This window comes from Dermochelys coriacea, chromosome 1 (genome assembly GCF_009764565.3).
Source record: "Dermochelys coriacea isolate rDerCor1 chromosome 1, rDerCor1.pri.v4, whole genome shotgun sequence".
NCBI lineage: Eukaryota > Metazoa > Chordata > Testudines > Dermochelyidae > Dermochelys > Dermochelys coriacea.
The window spans coordinates 1,182,786-1,201,559 of record NC_050068.2 but is presented as its reverse complement, the minus strand read 5'-3'; the positions used below and the strand labels follow the sequence as shown (position 1 = coordinate 1,201,559).

General features: G+C 44.3%; 1 pseudogene; it reads right to left on the bottom strand.

The window, feature by feature from the left end:
• Positions 1-4,668: 4,668 nt before the first annotated feature.
• On the bottom strand, positions 4,669-5,457 carry LOC119863302 (annotated as a pseudogene).
• Positions 5,458-18,774: the final 13,317 nt, after the last annotated feature.

The following is an 18,774-nucleotide window of genomic DNA, read 5'->3' as shown; positions in this document are numbered from 1 at the left end:
GAAAGGAGAGTAGCAAAATATGGACCCTGGATATCAGAAAACAGACTTAGACTCCCTCAGGGAACTGATGGGCAGGGTCTCCTGGAAGGCTAACATGAGGGGGAAAAGAGTCCAGGAGAGCTCGCTGTATTTTAATGAAGACTTATTGAGAGCACAGAAACAGACCATCCCAATGTGCAGAAAGAATAGCAAATATGGCAGACTATCATCTTGGCTTAACAATGAAATCTTCAGTGAGCTTAAACTCAAAAAGGAAGGCTACAAGAAGTGGAAATTTGGACAGATGACTGGAGAAAAGTATAAAAATATTGCTCAAGCATGCAGGGTTGTAATCAGGAAGGCCAAGGCACAATTGGAGTTGCAGTTATTAAGGGACATGAGGGTAACAAGAAGGGTTTCTACAGGTATGTTAGCAACAAGAAAAAGGTCAGGGAAAGTGTGGGACCCTTACTGTATAGGGGAGGCAATGTAGGGTCAGATGATGTGGAAAAAGCTGAAGAACTCAATGCTTTTTTTGCCTGTGTCTTCACAGACAAGGTCAGTTCCCAGACTGCTGCACTGGGCAACACAGTATGGAGAGGAGGTGAGCAGTCCTCAGTGATGAAAGAATAGTTTAATGACAATTTAGAAAAGTTGGACATGCACAAATCCATGGGTCCAGATCTAATGCATCCGAGGGTGCTGAGGGAATTGGTTGATGTGATTGCAGAGCCATTGGCCATTATCTTTGAAAACTCATGGCGATCCGGGGAGGTCATGGATGATTGGAAAAAGGCAAATATAGTGGCCATATTTTAAAAAGAGAAGAAGGAGAACCCAGGCAACTACAGACCCGGTCAGCCTTACCTCAGTTCCTGGAAAAATCATGGAGCAGGTCCTCAAGGAAACCATTTTAAAGCATTTGAAGGAGAGGAAGGTGATTGGGAACAGTCAAAATGGATTCACCAAGGGCAAGTCATGCCTGACCAACCTGGGTCTGTGTTTGCAGCAGGCTAGCGTGTCTGGCTCAACAAGTTGGGGTTCTTGAAATCCCAAGCTGTCAGAGAAAATAGGCTCAGAGGTAATTTCAGCACATCAGGTGACAGCCCCAAAGGTCACAACCCTCCAAGCTTTCACTCACACCAACATTCACAGGCAGGGACCACATTTAGTTGTATTTGTGACTGCTCTGGCCAACCACTCATGAACCCACCATAGGGCAGTTCCAGCCAAAATACTCCCAGCTTCCCAGCCTAGGATGCTAGAGCTGTACTGCCCATTCCTGGTCAAAAGCCTGACCAGTATTCCTTTATTACCCATTTCACTCCTCCCTCGATGTGAAGAGGACCATGTACAATCGTTTGTTAAATGAGCAGAGGTTTTCCCCAAACTTGCAGCAAACCACATTGTTTCAGTTAAAAAATACAAAACAGAGAAAGATTGATTTTAAATGACTATAAGTAATAGCAATCAGATCAAAGATGGTTACTTAAGAAATAAAGAAAATCACAGTCTAAGTCTCATACACTAAATAGGATTTGAATCAAGCAATGTGTCACCTTGTTAGATAGTACAAACAGTCCATCAAGCTTCCATACACAGGCTGGAAACACCTTCAACTTGGGACCAGCACTTCTCACGGTTCAGTCTTTGTTCCTCAGGTGTTTCCAGGTGTTCATGTGTGGGGAGTGAGGTCACTTGTTGATGTCACTGCCCCCCTTTTCTAGTCTCTTCTATTTGGTGGGAATCCCTTTGTTCTAAGCCAACTTCCCAGCACAGTTTTTGAAATAACACAGGTACCAAAATGGTGTTCAGTGTCACGTGGTTTAGTCACATGCATTTGCATGCTTCGCTGAGTTATAGCAGACGTTATCCATTGGCTGACTCAGGCATTCCCAGGAAGGCTCACCAGGTGAAGGTTAAACTTCTCCTATGGACTATTTTCCCCTTAATAGCCCATTACCTTGAAAAGACGCTTCACAATTGGCTGTCTAGACTGGAAGCCTCTTGCCTTGTAGGTATCACCCAGGTGCCACCACATTTAGAATACAGATACATAGTCAATATTAATAACTTCAAATACAAAAATGATACATGTATATATAATCATATTCATCAAATCAGAACATTTTGTAAACATGCAGAGTGTCACACACAGGTCTAGGTAAAAACAATATGACACCTGCACACCATTCCTTATCTGTAACCTCACCACAGTGGAGCATTCTTTGGGATTTGGTCAGAGATCTCTAGCGTGTCAAGGGGCCACCTCATGCAACTCCTGGCTTCTCCTCCTGCTGGAGTCTGGCTCTCTGCTGCAGCCATAGCTCTGCAGACAAAAAGTCCCCTCTCCCACCCTTGTGCTGTTAAACAGAGTTTCCTCCCATCTGGATTTTACCTGGACAGTCTGGTTTTTTGGCTTCTGTGTCCAGGTGCCATTTAGGGTTGCCAAGTACCAGGTTTTCAATGGGAAAGTGCAGTGGAAAAGGGGATCTGGCAGTGTCCAGTTACAGCAGGGCTGGGGGAGACACCAGGTCATTCTCCCCGTCAGTCTTTGCTCAGCTGAGGCCCCTCCTATCTGCAGGCAGGCTCCTTCTGAGGCTGCAGCAGCTCCCACCCCAGAGCAGAGGGAGCTCAGCTGGTCAACGGCACCATTTAGGGAGTATAGGGGGGCTCCAGCCCAACCTGAGTTTCATACCTGAGGTCTCCTCACAGCGTATGTCCTAGAGCCAAATGGAGCTCTTAAATGCAACTCAGCTTGAGAGTGGTATGTGATGAGTGCAGTGCTTCTCCCAGCTTTCACCTGTGGGGCAGGGAATTTGTTCATAAACAGAGGCAGGGTGATTAAATAACAAAAGGCTTGTCACTAAATTAAATTAGGGATCATTAGCTGAGATTGAAAGCATTGCTAGGCACTTCAGTTAAAAGATAGGAAACAAAGGGTAGGGCTAAATGGTGAGAATGGAGACAGGTAAACAGCAGTGTCCCGCATGGGTCTGTCCTGGGACCTGTCCTATTAAACACATTCATAAATGACCTGGAAAAGGAGTAAACAGTGAGGTGGCAAAATTTGCAGATGATAAAAAAGTGCTCAAGATAATTATGTCCCAGGCAGCCTGCGAAGAGCTACAAAGGAATCTCACAAAACTGGGTGACTGGGCAACAAAATGGCAAATCCCAACGATACATATAAAAGGATGGGGTCTAAATTAGTTGTTAGCACTCAAGAAAGAGATCTCGGAGTCATTGTGGATAATTCTCTGAAAACATCCACTCAATGGGCAGCGGCCGTCAAAACAGCAAACAGAAAGTTGGTAATCATTAAGAAAGGGATAGATAATAAGATGGAAAATATCATATTGCCTCTATATAAATCCATGATACGTCCATATCTTGAATATTGCGTGCAGGTGTGGCTGCCCCACAATGAAAAAGATCTATTGGAATTGGAAAAGATTCAGAAAAGTGAAAAAATGATCAGTGGTATTGCACGGCTTCTGTACAAGGAGGAATGAATAAGCCTGGGACATTTCAGCTTGGAAAAGAGATGGCCTATACTCTAAGAATGTAGGTTTATGTTTATCATTTAGCTCGTAATAGAGGTTTACAAGAAAGAATCTGTATAAGGCCCTTCTCTCACCGTGACAGTCCGAGGCCTTGTGCTTAGGCTAAGGCCTTTGGCTAAGCAGCAGGTGCAGCCATAAGCTGGGAAGCGACCGGTCACCTCCTCACATGCCAACCTAGTCAATCTGGGGCTGTTAGGAAGGGGATCCGATCTAACACCTCCAGAGAAAGGGAAGAGCCTAGAGGATGTAAAAGGAAGTTTAGTTTGATAGTTTTCTGTCTGGTAAGAACTCACTTATCAATAGACACAGCTGGGAAACGCTTATGTCTTTATAGAAGTAGTTGTGAAATCCTCACTTCTGTATTGTTTTGTCATTAGAGTTCCCACTCTGCTATTGTTTATTTGCATGGTCTCTGTCTGGTTCTGTGATTGTTTCTGTCTGCTGTATAATTAATTTTGCTGGGTGTAAACTAATTAAGGTGGTGGGATATAAATGGTTAGCTAATCATGTTACAATACGTTAGGATTGGTTAGGTAAATTTCAGTAGAATGATTGGTGAAGGTATGGCTAAGAATATTGCTATATAAATTAGGGGCAAACAGGAAGTAAGTTGGGATTCGAAAATAAGGAAAAAGGAACTTGTATTTAAGCTTGCTGGAGGTTCACCCCAATAAATATTGAATTGTTTGCACCTTTGCTCTTCAGGTATTGTTGCTCTCTGTTCATGCGAGAAGGACCAGGGAAGTGGGAGAGTGAAGGAATAAGCTCTCTAACAACGACTAAGGTGGGAAATGATAGAGGTCTATAAAATCATGACTGGTGTGGAGAAAGTAAATATGGAAGTGTTATTTACTCCTTCTGATAACACAAGAACGAGGGGTCACCATATGCAATTAATAGGTAGCTGATTTAAAACAAACAAAAGGAGGTATTTGTTCACACATTGTTCAGCCAACCTTTGGAACTCTTTATCACAGGATGTTGTTAAGGCCAAGACTATAACAGGGTTAAAAAAAGAGCTATATAAATTCATTATAATTATGTAAATTATGTTCAGTAAGTGATTCAGAAAGAGGGCTCTGCATGGAGCTCAGTCTGAGAGTCAAAATACCAGGAGAAAACTTTAGGTCCTTTTATGAGTAAAGAGCCGAAGCAGCCTGTCCCGGATCTGTTTGGTCCTCAACCCGTAGATGATAGGGTTTAGCATGGGGGGCACCAGGAGGTACACGTTGGCACTGAGAACATGGAACTGCAGGGCCACATTGTGGCCAAACCGGCGCGTGAGGATGGAGAAGAGAGCTGGGATGTAAAAGGTTAAGATGACGCAGAGGTGGGAGCTGCAGGTCCCAAAAGTTTTGAGCTGGGCGTCCTTTGTGTGGAGGCCTAAGACAGCCCTGAGAATCTGAGTACAGGACACGGTGATAAAAGCCACATCCAGACCAGTGATGAAGAATACCAAAGAGAGGCCATAGTAATTACTGGCACTGATGTCAGCACAGGCCAACTTGACCCCAGCTATGTGCTCACAGTACATGTGAGAGATGAGGCTGGTTCTGTAATAGGGTCACCAACACACCAGGAAGGGATTGGGCAATACAAGTATGCTGCTGCGCAGGAGCACGGCCAGAACGATCTTGGCCACCACGGGGTTTGTCAGGATGGTGGAATGTCTCAGGGGATCACAGATGGCTACATAGCGATCCAGAGCCATGGCCGCAAAGATCCCAGATTCCACTGCTGAGAAGCAGTGAATGAAGTACATCTGGGTGAGGCAGGTACTGAAATCGATCTCCCTGGAATTGAACCAGAAGATGCTCAGCATTTTGGGCAGGATGGACATGGACAGGGCCAGGTCGGTGACAGCCAGCATGCAGAGGAAATAATACATGGGCCCATGGAGGATCGGCGTCATCTTCATGATGCACAGAATGGAAAAGTTTCCCAAGACAAAAAAAAAATCGGGACTATAGATGGCAAGAACCACAAATTAGAAGTTTTGAAAATTGATAAAGGACATTAAAGACATCAGGGAAAAATGCATGCTTGGCAGGACTAAGGATCACAAAAAGGAGGTTATATTTTAACAACAAAAGAAATCCTAGAAAAGTTTTAGGAAAGATTCTAGAGGAAAAAAGGAAACTTATTAAAGTTGCAGAAAAGGTAGATGTATTTCATATATTTTTTTATTCTGCATTTGGAAAGACGTAGTATGAGGTACTCATATCACATGAGGTGATGAAATACTTTTCAGTCCATTAGCAATCCAGGAGGACATTAAAGAGCATCTACAGTAAAACTTTGGGGTCCGAGTGATGAACTGACCGATCAATCACACATCTCATTCGGAACCAGAAGTACACAATCAGGCAGCAGCTGAGCCAAAACAAACAAACAAAAAAGGTAAATACAGAACAGTACTGTGTTAAATGTTAACTATTAAAAAGATAAAGGGAAAGTTTAAAAAACTGAACTTTTATGAAACAATGGAAAAGGATTACTGCAAAAAAAGTCTAGGAATATAATTAATGCTAATCAACAACATGGTTTATGGAAAAGTTGTCGTGTCATATAAACCTTTTTTCCATCCTTTAATTAGAGTACACATTTGGTTGATCAAGGGAACTGGGCAGATACAATAGACTTTAATTTCTCTGAAGCATTTAGTTAAGTAAGGGAAAACATTCAGATAAAAAAATGAACAGTCTACAATTTCAGTTGAGCATACATTAAATGAAATAAAATCTGGATACCTGACAGATCTCAGAAAGCACTTGTCAAGCGGATGTTGTCAGCAAATGCGGCTGTTTCTAGCGGGGATCTGCAGGGATCAGTTCTTGGCCTTATGTTATTCAATATTTTCATCAATGAACTGGAAACAAATATAAAATAACTGCAGATAAAATTTGCACATGACCCAAATATTGGCAGAGTGGTTACAATGAGGCGGCCAGGGCAGGCATACATATTGATCTAGAGTGTTTGGTTAGCTGGGCACATGCAAACAAAGTATTTTAATACAGTCTAATGCAAAGTTATCCTCTCAGAACAGGGAATGCAGGCCCGACTTATAGTCTAGGGCACTCTATTATGAAAGGCAGGGACCGGGAAAATGATTTAGGGCTCACTGTGGATGGCCTAATCGTGAGCTCCCAGTGGGATGCTGAGGTCAAAAGGGCTGATTCAATCCTTGGCTGCATAGACAAGGGAGTGGTGAGCTGGAGCAGGGGAGGGATTTTACCTCTGCACATGGCATTGGGGAAACTGACTACATCCAGTCCTCGGGTCCACATTTCAAAAAGGATGTTGAAAAAATTGGAGTGGGTGGAGCAAAAAGCCACATAAAGGATTCAGGGCTGGAGAAAATGACAGAGTGTGAGAGAGACTAAAAGAGCTTCATTTATTTATCTTAAATAGTAATATTGGGGTTTTTTATCTAGCAGAGAAAGGCAAAGCAAGACCCAAGGCTGGAAGATGAAGCTAGACAATTCCAGCTGGAAATAAGGACCAAATAGTTGGCACTGAGGCTGATTAACCTTTGGGACAAATTGTGAAGGGAACTCGTGGATTCTCCAACTGCTCATGTCTGCAGATCCAGACTGGATGCTTTTCTGGAAGATCTGCTTGAGGCCTTGCCTACACTTAAAACACTACAGTGATGCTGCCATAGTGCTTCAGTGTAAACACTACTTACGTGGGCGGCTTGGGTTCTCCCTGCAGCATACAGCATACACAGATGGCGGGGGCTCTCCCATCAGAGTAGGGAATCCACCTCCTTGAGTGGTGGTAGCTAGGTTGATGGAAGAATTCTTCCACTGACCTCATGCTGTGTACACTCGCATAAGGTTGATATAGCAACGTCTCTCAGGGGTGTGGATTATTTTTCTCTTGCAAAAAAAGCACATGCAATTCTCTGTTGCATTAACAGAGATAGAGCCTGCAAGTCACACATGATGATAGTATGCCTCTACTCAGTGCTGGTTAGTCCTCAGCTGGAATATTGTGTCTAGTTTTGGTCACAAATATATAAAAAGTATATAGAGAAACTGAAAATCTAGAATCTCCTTCCTTAGAGGTTTTTAAGGTCAGGCTTGACAAAGCCCTAGCTGGGATGATTTAACTGGGACTTGGTCCTGCTTTGAGCAGGGGGTTGGACTAGATGACCTTCTGGGGTCCCTTCCAACCCTGATATTCTATGATTCTATGATTCTATGAAAAGGATCCAGAGGCGAGAAACAAAGATGATCCAAGGAATAGAACAGAAGCCATATGAGAAAAGGCTAAAGGAACTGGGTATTTTTAGTTTGGAAAATAGAAGACTGAGGGGAAACATGATCACAGTCTTCAGATACTTCAAAGGCTGCCATAAAAAAGATGGAGAAAAGTTGTTCTTTCTTGCCACAGAGGGCAGGACAAGAGGTCCTGCATTTGAACTACAGCATAGAAGATTTAGACTAAATCTCAGGAAAAACTTCCTAACTGCATGAACAGTAGGACAATGGAACAGATACCTCAGGAGCTTATGGAGACTCCTTCAAGGGAGGATGTCAAAAGGAGGCTGGATAGTCATCTCTCTTGAATGGTTCAGATGCAACAAATCCTACATCTTGGCAGGGGGTTAGATTAGCTGACACTCGTGGTCCCTTCTCACCCTGTGGCTCTATGATTCTATGATGTAAAGTCCAAGTATAGAGGAGGCCTTAGTCAAACACAAGCCATTGGCCTCAATACGGGGTAACTGCATGTAATGCCTGTGTTATTCAGGAATTCAGACTGGATGATCTAATGGTCCCTTCTGACCTTATACCCCATGAATTTATCAATAAAGAAAGTAGATCAGGTATTAATATTTACTTTCTCACACAAAACATGAACAAGGAAACATTCAATTTCATTGAAAGTCTGAACATATAACACCGATAAAAGAAAATTGTTAACATAATCCATATTTGGCCAGTGGAACTCCTTGCCACATACATTATTGTAGCAAAGAGCTTAGCTGAATGGGTTTCACAAATGGATTGGTCATTGTAGGTGGTGCTGGTGGCACCATCTTTAGTTAAGGCTGTCTGACACATTCAATTAGGAGGCCTTATTTTCAGCCACTTATAAATTTGCCAAATTTTAAGCATTTGGATAGATATTTCCCATGCTGGGTGTCTGCATCCGGCTGAATTGTTTTTTTGAAAGTTTCAGACATAAGAATTTAACTGAATTCTTGAGTGAAGCTATGAGAGATATCTTGCCCATGTTGAAACATTCTTATAATTCTTCCAGGGAGGAGCCTTAACTAACACCTCCATGCTGTCCAGCAAATAAAAGTCAGGTAACAGTCCCCTCCTTCCCTGTTAACAGCCAGAGTGATGAGATGCAAGAGGAGGAGGTGACAGTCTCTGTACATTAACACACAGCTAGTTCCTCGGGTCTTTTTTCAGTTTTTACTCCAAGAATTTGGCCTTTTATTGTACATCTCCTAACACCTTTCATCCCGAAGGATCCCCTGTGCCACTGAAATGCAGTCACCTCAGGGCTGGAGTCCATTTTCTGGGGAACGGGGGGGTGTCATAGCAAAGAGAGACATTTTGACACATGATACTGGAGCAAATTCATCACCTGTGGCAAGGGCCCTGGGCTATTTAATGGCTGTTGTCATAAATATAAAGGGAAGGGAAAGAATCTTTATGTATGCAATAATATAAAATCCCTCCTGGCCAGAGGTACAGAATCACTTACCTGTAAGGGGTTAAGAAGCTCAAATAACATAGTTGGCACCTGAAAAGAAGGACCAATGGCGAAAGAAGATACTTTCAAATCTGGGGATGGGAGGGAGGTTTTGTTTGTGCTCTTTGTTGTGTTCTCTCTTGGACAGAGAGGGACCAGGGCATGAAAATCCATCTCCTAAAGACATTCCTGAAACGAGCCTCTAAGATTACAAAAATTGTAAGCAAATCAAGGAAAGACATTAGATTATCTTTTGTTTTAGCTTGTGAATATTCCCACTGCTAAGAAGGAGCTTTATTCCTGTTTTTCGTAACTTTGAAGCTAAGCCTAGAAGGGAATTCTCTGTGTTTTACATCTTTTTTATTTGCCCTGTAAAGTTACCTTCCATCCTGATTTTACAGGTGTGATTCTTTTACTTTTTTAAAAACAAAATTCTTCTTTTAAGAATCTGATTGATTTTGCAGTGTCCTAAAGATCCAGGGGTTTGATCTGTGCTCACTTTGTAACCAATTAGTTAGTATATTATTCACAAGTCTCCCCAGGAAAGTGGGAGAAGCGGCTTGGGGGGATATTGGGGGGGGATAGGGATACAAGTGGCCCCTCCCTGAACATTTGTTTAAATCACTTGGTGGTGGCAGCAACACAGTCCAAGGACAAGGAAAAGATTTGTGCCTAGGGGAAGTTTTAACCTAAGCTGGTAGAATATAAGATTAGGGGTCTTTCATGTAGGTCCCCACATCTGTACCCCAGAGTTCAGAGTGGGGAGGGAACCCTGACAGCTGTGCAGAGCAGAAAGTACCACAGACCTATTCTCTATCCCATCACGCGCACGTAACACTCAGTTTGTCGAGCAGCAAGAGATGGTACCTGTAAATCCTGAGATGGAAGCGTCTTCCCTGGGAATCCTGCTCAGGTAGCCGTGCCCCACTCCTCTCTCACCCCAGTATCTGCAGCAACATCCCACGCTGAGAGCCAACAGAGGTGTGTGCATTGTTTATAATAGAGCTCTGTGCAATCCCAGGGGGGTTCACTCAGCCTCTATGGAAGAAGCTGCATCTCAGAAAAAACAAGCTGGAGACAAGCCTGTCTGTGCTTCTGTGGTATTCATCCAGCTTTAGAAAAAAACAGTAATTAAGGGAAGTTCCCAAAAGGAGGTGAGAACTCTTGGGCTCTGTGCTGAATCAGAGAGGAACTGGCTTCTCTGTGTATTTGTGTATGTTTTTAAATTATGGTTTATTAGGTCTCCATAGGTTCTAAGGCCCTGTAAATGCCCAGGATGGCTGGGTAGATGGTAGACAGACAGATATGGAGAAAGAAGGCTGAGGGGAGACAAGAACACTTTCTGCAAACACATTGGGCTGTCACTAAGGAATCAGAGATCAGTAACTCTCATCACACAATTTTATTTCTCCCCCCCACCCCACCCCCCACTCTTCCTCAGACATTCTTGTTAACTGCTGGAAATGGCCCACCTTGCTTGTCACCATGAAAGGTTTTCCTCCTCCTCCCCCCCCCCCGCTGGTGATGGCTCATCTTAAGTGATCACTCTCCTTACAGTGTGTATGATAAAACCCATTGTTTCATGTTCTCTGTGTGTCTATATCAATCTCCCCACTGTATTTTCCACTGAATGCGTCCGATGAAGTGAGCTGTAGCTCATGAAAGCTTATGCTCAAATAAATTTGTTAGTCTCTGAGGTGCCACAAGTACTCCCTTTCTTTTTGCGAATACAGACTAACATGGCTACTACTCTGAAACCTCTCATCATACTGTGCAGCAACTTTCATTGAACGATCTTCAAAACACCTAGCAAAGGAAAGTCACTATGAACATATTCCCATTATACAGAAAGGTAAACTGAGGTACGGGGTTATCTGACTTGGCCAAGGTCACACGGAGAATAACAGAGAGAAACCAGGAGTCCTGACTTCCCTGATGTAACCACTGTCTCTCTCTCAGTAACTGAGCTCATAATAAAAGGGAAACGGACTCATGGTCTAGCAGGGTCTCTTCATTGTCTGGGTGTGACAGACTTCCCAGGGATGCACCCTGGAACTGAAAAACTGCTGAACTCTCTGGCATACCAATCCCAGTCCCCTCTCACACTGTGAGGCTGTGACAAGCTGCAATCCTCTCCAGGTCTTACACTGACACAGCCATACACAGACGGGGACATAGCCAGGTGCAGTTACATGAATACTTTCACTACCCATTCATGAACCAACAATAGAGAGGCTCCAGATAGTTCCCCCCAGGTCCCAAGCCTTGGACCCCAAAGCTGCACCATTTGGCCTGGTCAGAAGCCTGACCACTGTAAGTTTATTATCCAGTCTGCCCCTCCCTCAGTGTGGAGAGGACAATGCACCAGCCCCTGTTCCTGAGCATATTTCCCCATTTCATTTCAAAGAACATACTGTTTTAGATAGAACGGATTTATTAAGTACAGGAAGATAGATTTTAAGTGATTGTAAGTAATAAATGTTCAGATCAAAGTTGGTTACCTAAGTAATTATCTAAGTTCTATACATTGGACAGGATTTGAATCACGCAGTGTCTCTCCGTGATGGTACAAACAGTTCACTAGTCTTCCATATTGTTGTATCAACCAGGCAAGATACTAACAAGCTTCAACAGGACTTTATTTTCAAAATGGAAACCTCTTTACGAAGCTGCTGCTGCACCCTCTGTAGCTCTCTCCCAGCCTCTCAACTGCTCCCCCCTTCTTCCTGTTTCCTGTCCTTTCAGATTCCCAACAGCCAGTACTCCCGATTCTAATAATTACAAGGAACATCTAAACACTACATTCCCTCCTCTCTTAAGAAACTCTCCCAATTAAAATAAACATTATTGTTCTAAACACAGGAACAAATATGAAACAAGACACTATACTGTTGGCAGAAATATTACACTGAAAACACTGTAGATACTACATAACATAGTCCCTAGTCAAGACAGGTGGTCGTCTGGGTCTGACAGGCTGTCTCTCAAGACCCGGTTCCAGTGCAATGTCTTGTTGTGTTGGTACTACAGTGAAGTCATCTAATGCAGACTGAGTGTTGGCATAATCTCCTCTTGGTGCACAGGCAGGTGGAAGATAAGAAGCATTCCATACCCACCCATCAGAAAGTCGATGGGTGTAAGGTCCCTTCTTCTCTACGATTTTAAGGGGAGCTGTGAATTTATGGTCCCCTTTGCATAAAATTCCAGGTTTTCGTATTCTAACAAAGAAACCACACTCAAACTTTGGTTCCTTAGCATCCTGCCACTTGTCTGTGAAAGCCTTAGACTTTGCTTGGTTCTGTTCAACTGTCTTTCTCACATCATCCTCGTTTGGGGCATCAGGTCATCCCTTTAACAATCCAGAAATGTTCAGTTTAGTATTCATCTGCTTCCCATGCAGTAACTCTGCAGGTGATCTTTTCATTGTGGCATGTCATGTAGCCTGGTATGCTTGCAAGAAATCAGTAGTGAAGGTTTCTACAATTGCCCTTCTAGTTTAGCCATTTGAAAACTCTCTTTCAAACTTCTGTTAAACTGTTTGATTTCCCCATTGGCTTGAGGGTAATGTAGGGATGCCCTTCTGTGTAAAATGTCCCTCTGTGCTAGAAAAGTTTGAAACTCCAGGGAAGTAAATTGACTACCATTATCTGAAACCAGTTCTTTGGGGTTACCTTCCCTGCTAAACACTAAAGAGAGGAATTTAATTACTGTACCAGCAGAGATTTGCGATGTAAACGCTACCTCAGGCCATTTACTGAAATAGTCTATTAAAGTGATGGCATAATGACAGTCAATTGGAGCAGTATCAAAGGTTCCTACAATGTCAATCTCCACTTTTTCCCATGCAGATTCAGGAAGAGGAACAGGCTGTAATGGAGGGGTACATGTCACTGCTGTCTTATCATGCATTTGGCAAGTGACATAGGATTTGATGAGTGCTTCAGTTTGAGAGTCCAGCCCTGCCCACCAGTAAAGATCACATAGTCATTGTTTGGTTCCTACAATTCCTTGATGAGTATCGTGTGTCAGGTGTATGAGTTTTGACTGTAATTCTTCTGGCGCAAGGAGCCGGTGTGCACCTCATAGCACACATCCATCAAACAAAGAAAGTTCATCCCAAACTCTAAAATAAGGCAGAAAAACTGGGTCAAGGTTTTCAGGGTGACTGGGCCATCTCTTTGTCAGAAATTCCCATAGTTTTTGTTGAATTGGACATGCTGAATGAGCAGCTTGAAATTGTTCTCTTGTAACTGCAGTGAGAGTGCTTGTAATAAGCACAACCACTACATCCTCATCCTCCAGGGGACCATCTGGTGAAGGCAAAGGCAGGCGAGAAAGGCAATCAGCGACCACATTTTGGTTTCAACGCTTATATTCCAGTTCATAATTGTCATAAATATAAAGGGAAGGGTAACCACATTTCTGTATACAGTGCTATAAAATCTCTCCTGGCCAGAGGCAAAATCCTTTCACCTGTTAAGGGTTAAGAAGCTACGGTAACCTGGCTGGCACCTGACCCAAAATGACCAATAAGGGGACAAGATACTTTCAAATCTGGAGGGGGGGACAAAGGGTTTTGTCTATCTGTGTGATACCTTTGCTGGGAACAGATCAAGGATGCAAGCCTTCCAACTCCTGTTAAAAGAAAAGGAGTACTTGTGGCACCTTAGAGACTAACAAATTTATTTGAGCATAAGCTTTCATGAGCTACAGCTGTAGCTCACAAAAGCTTATGCTCAAATAAATTTGTTAGTCACTAAGGTGCCACAAGTGCTCCTTTTCTTTTTGCTGCTACTCTAACTCCTGTTAAATTAGTAAGTATTCTAGCTAGAAAATGCATTAGATTTTCTTTTGGGTTTATTTGGCTTGTGTAAATTCGCTGTGCTGGAGGGAATGTATATTCCTGTTTTTGTGTCTTTTTGTAACTTAAGGTTTTGCCTAGAGGGATTCTCTATGTTTTGAATCTGATTACCCTGTCAAGTATTTGCCATCCTGATTTTACAGAGGTGATTCTTTTACCTTTGCTTTAAATAAAATTCTTCTTTTAAGAACCTGATTGATTTTGTCATTGTTCTTAAGATCCAAGGGTTTGGGTCTGTGTTCACCTGTACCAATTGATGAGGATTCTTATTAAGCCTTCCCCAGGAGAGGGGGTGTAGGATTTGGGGGGATATTTTGGGGGAAGTCATCTCCAAGTGGTCTCTTTCCCTGTTCTTTGTTTAAATCGCTTGGTGGTGGCAGCATAAAGTTCAAGGAAAAGGCAGTTTTTATCTTCGGGAAGTTCTTAACCTAAGCTAGTAAGAATAAGCTTCGGGGGTCTTTCATGTGGGTCCCCACATATGTACCCTAGAGTTCAGAATGGGGAAGTAACCTTGAAACAAGGGCAAGACAGTACAGCTCTGAGGTCCTAGGTTGGGGAGCTGGGGGAACTGGCTGGAGCCTCTCTGTTGCGGTTCATGAGTGGCTAGTGAAAGCGTTCATGTAATTGCAGCTGGGTGTCTCCCTCTGTAGTGATGTTGAAGACTCACCGGCATGGTGCCTCCTGCTAGTCGTCTGAGAATTAGATGTTCACCAGCCTTGGAGCACCCTCTGCTGGCCGATGTCTCACTTGCCGCTGACACCCATGTCCCTCCCGGACCCCAATGCCCCTTTACCTTGGGGTGCTGCCTCCAGGGGAACTCCCAACCCTCTATCCCCACCTTGCCTCAGTGACTACTGCCAGGCAGCACCTAGTCCCCGCTTACTGGGGCAGACTGAAGTCTATAATGGCCACTGATCACTGGCAAGGGGGGTTTGGACCATCAGCCTCTGCCTGTCCCCGGACTGCACCTTTGCAATCGCAGTACCTGTTCTAGGCCCTGCACAAGGCCTGAAGCCTGGGAAGTTGCCAGGCTGGAGCTCCCCAGCTGCTTTTGCCTTTCCCCAGCCCTGCTCTGCTCTGCTCTGCACCTGGTACCCTGTGGTCCCAGGCAGCCAGGTCCTTCTCCCTCAAGAGCTAGAGAGAGATTCACTCAGCTCCTGGCTCCCAGCCCTTTTATTGGGCCATCTCTGACTTCACTGGGGTGTGGCCCCAGCTGTGGCTGCTTCCCCACTCAGTCCAGGCTTTTTGCTCCGGAGTGGGGTAACTTCCCCGCTACACCCTGTCTGTGTATGGCTGTGTAAGTGCAAGACCTGGAGTGGATTGCAGCTTCTCACAGCCTCACAACATGAGAGGGGGCTCATCGTGGTATGCCAGAGAGCTTTGTGGTACCCCAGTTCCAGGTTGCACCCTGCAGAAGTCCTTCATACCCACCCAATGAACAGGTCCTACTAGATTTGCAGATGACACTAAACTGGGGGGAGAGGTAGATACACTGGAGGGTAGGGATAGGATACAAACGGCCCTAGACAAATTAGAGCATTGGGCCAAAAGAAATCTGATGAGGTTCAACAAGGACATTGCAGAGTCCTGCACTTAGGACGGAAGAATCCCAGGCATTGCTACAGACTAGCGACCGAATGGCTCGGCAGCAGTTCTGCAGAAAAGGACCTAGGGGTTACAGTGGACAAGAAGCTGGATATGAGTCAGCAGTGTGCCCTTGTTGTCAAGAAGGCCAATGGCATTTTGGGATGTATAAGTAGGGGCATTGCCAGCAGATCGAGGGACGTATCATTCCCCTCTATTCGACATTGGTGAGGCCTCATCTGGAGTACTGTGTCCAGTTTTGGGCCCCACACTACAAGAAGGATGTGGAAAAATTGGAAAACGTCCAATGGAGGGCACAAAAATAATTAGAGGACTGGAACACATGACTTATGAGGAGAGGCTGAGGGAACGGGGATTGTTTAGTCTGCAGAAGAGAAGAATGAGGGGGGATTTGATAGCTGCTTTCAACTACCTGAAAGGGGGTTCCAAAGAGGATGGAGCTCGGCTGTTCTCAGTGGTAGCAGATGACAGAACAAGGAGCAATGGTCTCAAGTTGCAGTGGGGGAGGTCTAGGTTGGATATTAGGAAAAACTTTTTCACTAGGAGGGTGGTGAAGCACTGGAATGGGTTATCTAGGGAGGTGGTGGAATCTCCATCCTTAGAAGATTTTAAGGTCAGGCTTGAGAAAGCCCTGGCTGGGATGATTTAGTAGGGGATTGGTCCTGCTTTGAGTAGGGGGTTGGACTAGATGACCTCCTGAGGTCCCTTCCAACCCTGATATTCTATGATATTATGATTCTATGATTGTGAGTTTATTTCCCGTTTGTTTTACACACAGTTACTGATGGAGAGACCATTGTTATGGCCAGGAAGTCAGGACTCCTGGGTTCTATCTGTTATTCTCTGTGTTACTTTGGCCAACTTATGTCTCTATGGGTATAATGCGGATATGTATATGTTCATAGTGACTTTGTTTTCCTAGGTGTTTTGAAGATCCTTCAATGAAAGTTTATTCCCTTTATGATGATAATTACTGATGAGAATTACTGAACTCTGATCCCTGACCGACAGCCCCATGTGCCTGCAGAAAATATTCATGTCTCCCCTCAGTCATCTTTCTCCAGATCTGTCTATCTGCTATTTAGCTATCCTAGGCATTATCCCTAGTTTTCTTAGTAATCAACTATAATTTTTAAATATACACAGAGAATAGCTATTTCCTCTCTCGCTCAGCACAGAGCCCAAGGGGTCTCAACTCCCTCTGGGAAAGTCACTTAAAAATTGTTTACTGCTAACAGTGGATAACAAACACAGAAGCTTGGACCTGGAAAGGGAGTCCTTGGCACAGAGCCTCATCTCTCTTTGGGGAGGTCCATTAATTACTGTTTACTCCTAATAAAGGATAAACATTACAGAAGCACAGAATTGGAAATAGAGACATTGGCTAGAGTGGCTCCAGTGTCCATCCTGTTTACATCCAGATGCCACTTCTCCCATAGAGGCTGAGCAGACCCCCTGGGATTGCATACAGCTGATTTATAAATAGTGCACACTCCTGTTTCAGCTATTGGCATGGGATGATGTTGCAGATGCCAGGGTGAGAGAAGTGTGGGACACAGCCTCTGGAGGGGGATTCCCAGGGAAGATGCTTCCATCTCAGAAATCACAGGTACCATCTCTTTTCTGTCGGACAAACGCAATGCAAGGTGCACACAATGGGACAGAGAATAGGTCTGTAATCATTTCCACTCCGCACAGGCATTAAACATCCCAGGTCCCTTATCCACAGGGGATGAGTTTGCTCCAGTATCATGGGCCAAAAAGTCCCTCTTTCCTGTGCCTCCCCACCTGACAGTCTCTAGCACTGAGGTGGCTGCATTTCAGTGACACAGGGGATCCTTCAGGATTAAAGATGTTAGTAAATGTGAACTCTTTCCCCTGCTCCAACTCACCACTCCCCTGCTTATGCATCCTAATATCACATTTGTCCTTTTGGCCACAGAATCACATTGGGAGCTCACAATGAGTTGGTTTCCACAGTGACCAAGAAACCCATTTCAGAGTCCCTGCGTTCCATAATATGGTGCCCTAGTCATAGAATCATAGAAGATTAGGTTTGGAAGAGACCTCAGCAGATCGTCTAGTCCAACCTCCCGGTCAAAGCAGGAACAACACAAACTAAATCATCCCAGCCAGGGCTTGGTCAAGCCAGTCCTTAAAAACCTCTAAGGATGAAGATTCCACCACCTCCCTAGGTAACACATTCCAGTGCTTCACCACCCTCCTAGTGAAATAGCGTTTCCTAATATCCAACCTAAACCTCCCCCATTGCAACTTGAGTCCTTGTTCTGTCATCTGCCACCACCGAGAACAGCCGAGCTCCATCCTCCTTGGAACCCCCATTCGGGTAGTTCAAAGCAGCTATCAAGTCCCCCCTCACTCCTCTCTTCTACAGACTAAACAAGCCCAGTTCCCTCAGCCTCTCCTCGTAAGTCATGTGTCACAGCCCCCTGATCATTTTCATTCCCCTCTGCTGGACTCTCTCCAATTTGTCCAGATCCTTTCTGTAGTGGGGGGCCCAAAATTGCATGCAATACTCCAGATGTGGCTGCACCAGTGCTGAATAGAGGGGAATAATCACTTCCCTCGATCTGCTGGCAATGCTCCTACTAATGTAGCACAATGTGCCTTTAGCCTTCTTGGCAATGAAGCACACTGATGACTCATATCTAATTTCTCATCCACTGTAATCCCCAGGTCCTTTTCTGTAGAGCTGCTGCTTATCCAGTTGATCCCCAGTCTGTAGCGGTGCATGGGATTCTTCCGTCCTAAGTGCAGGACTCTGCACTTGTCCTCATTGAACCTCATCAGATTTCTTTTAGCCCAATCCTCCAATTTGTCTAGGTCACTCTGGACCCTATCCCTACCCTACAATGTATTTACCTCTTCCCCCAGCTTAATGTCATCTGCGAACTTGCTGAGGGTGCAATCCATCCCATCATCCAGATCATTAATAAAGTTGTTGAACAGAAATGCCCAGGTCTTTTCCCTGAGGTGTGTTCTAGTTGGGATGTTTTCTTTTCCTCTGGCACATCTTGGCAAAGG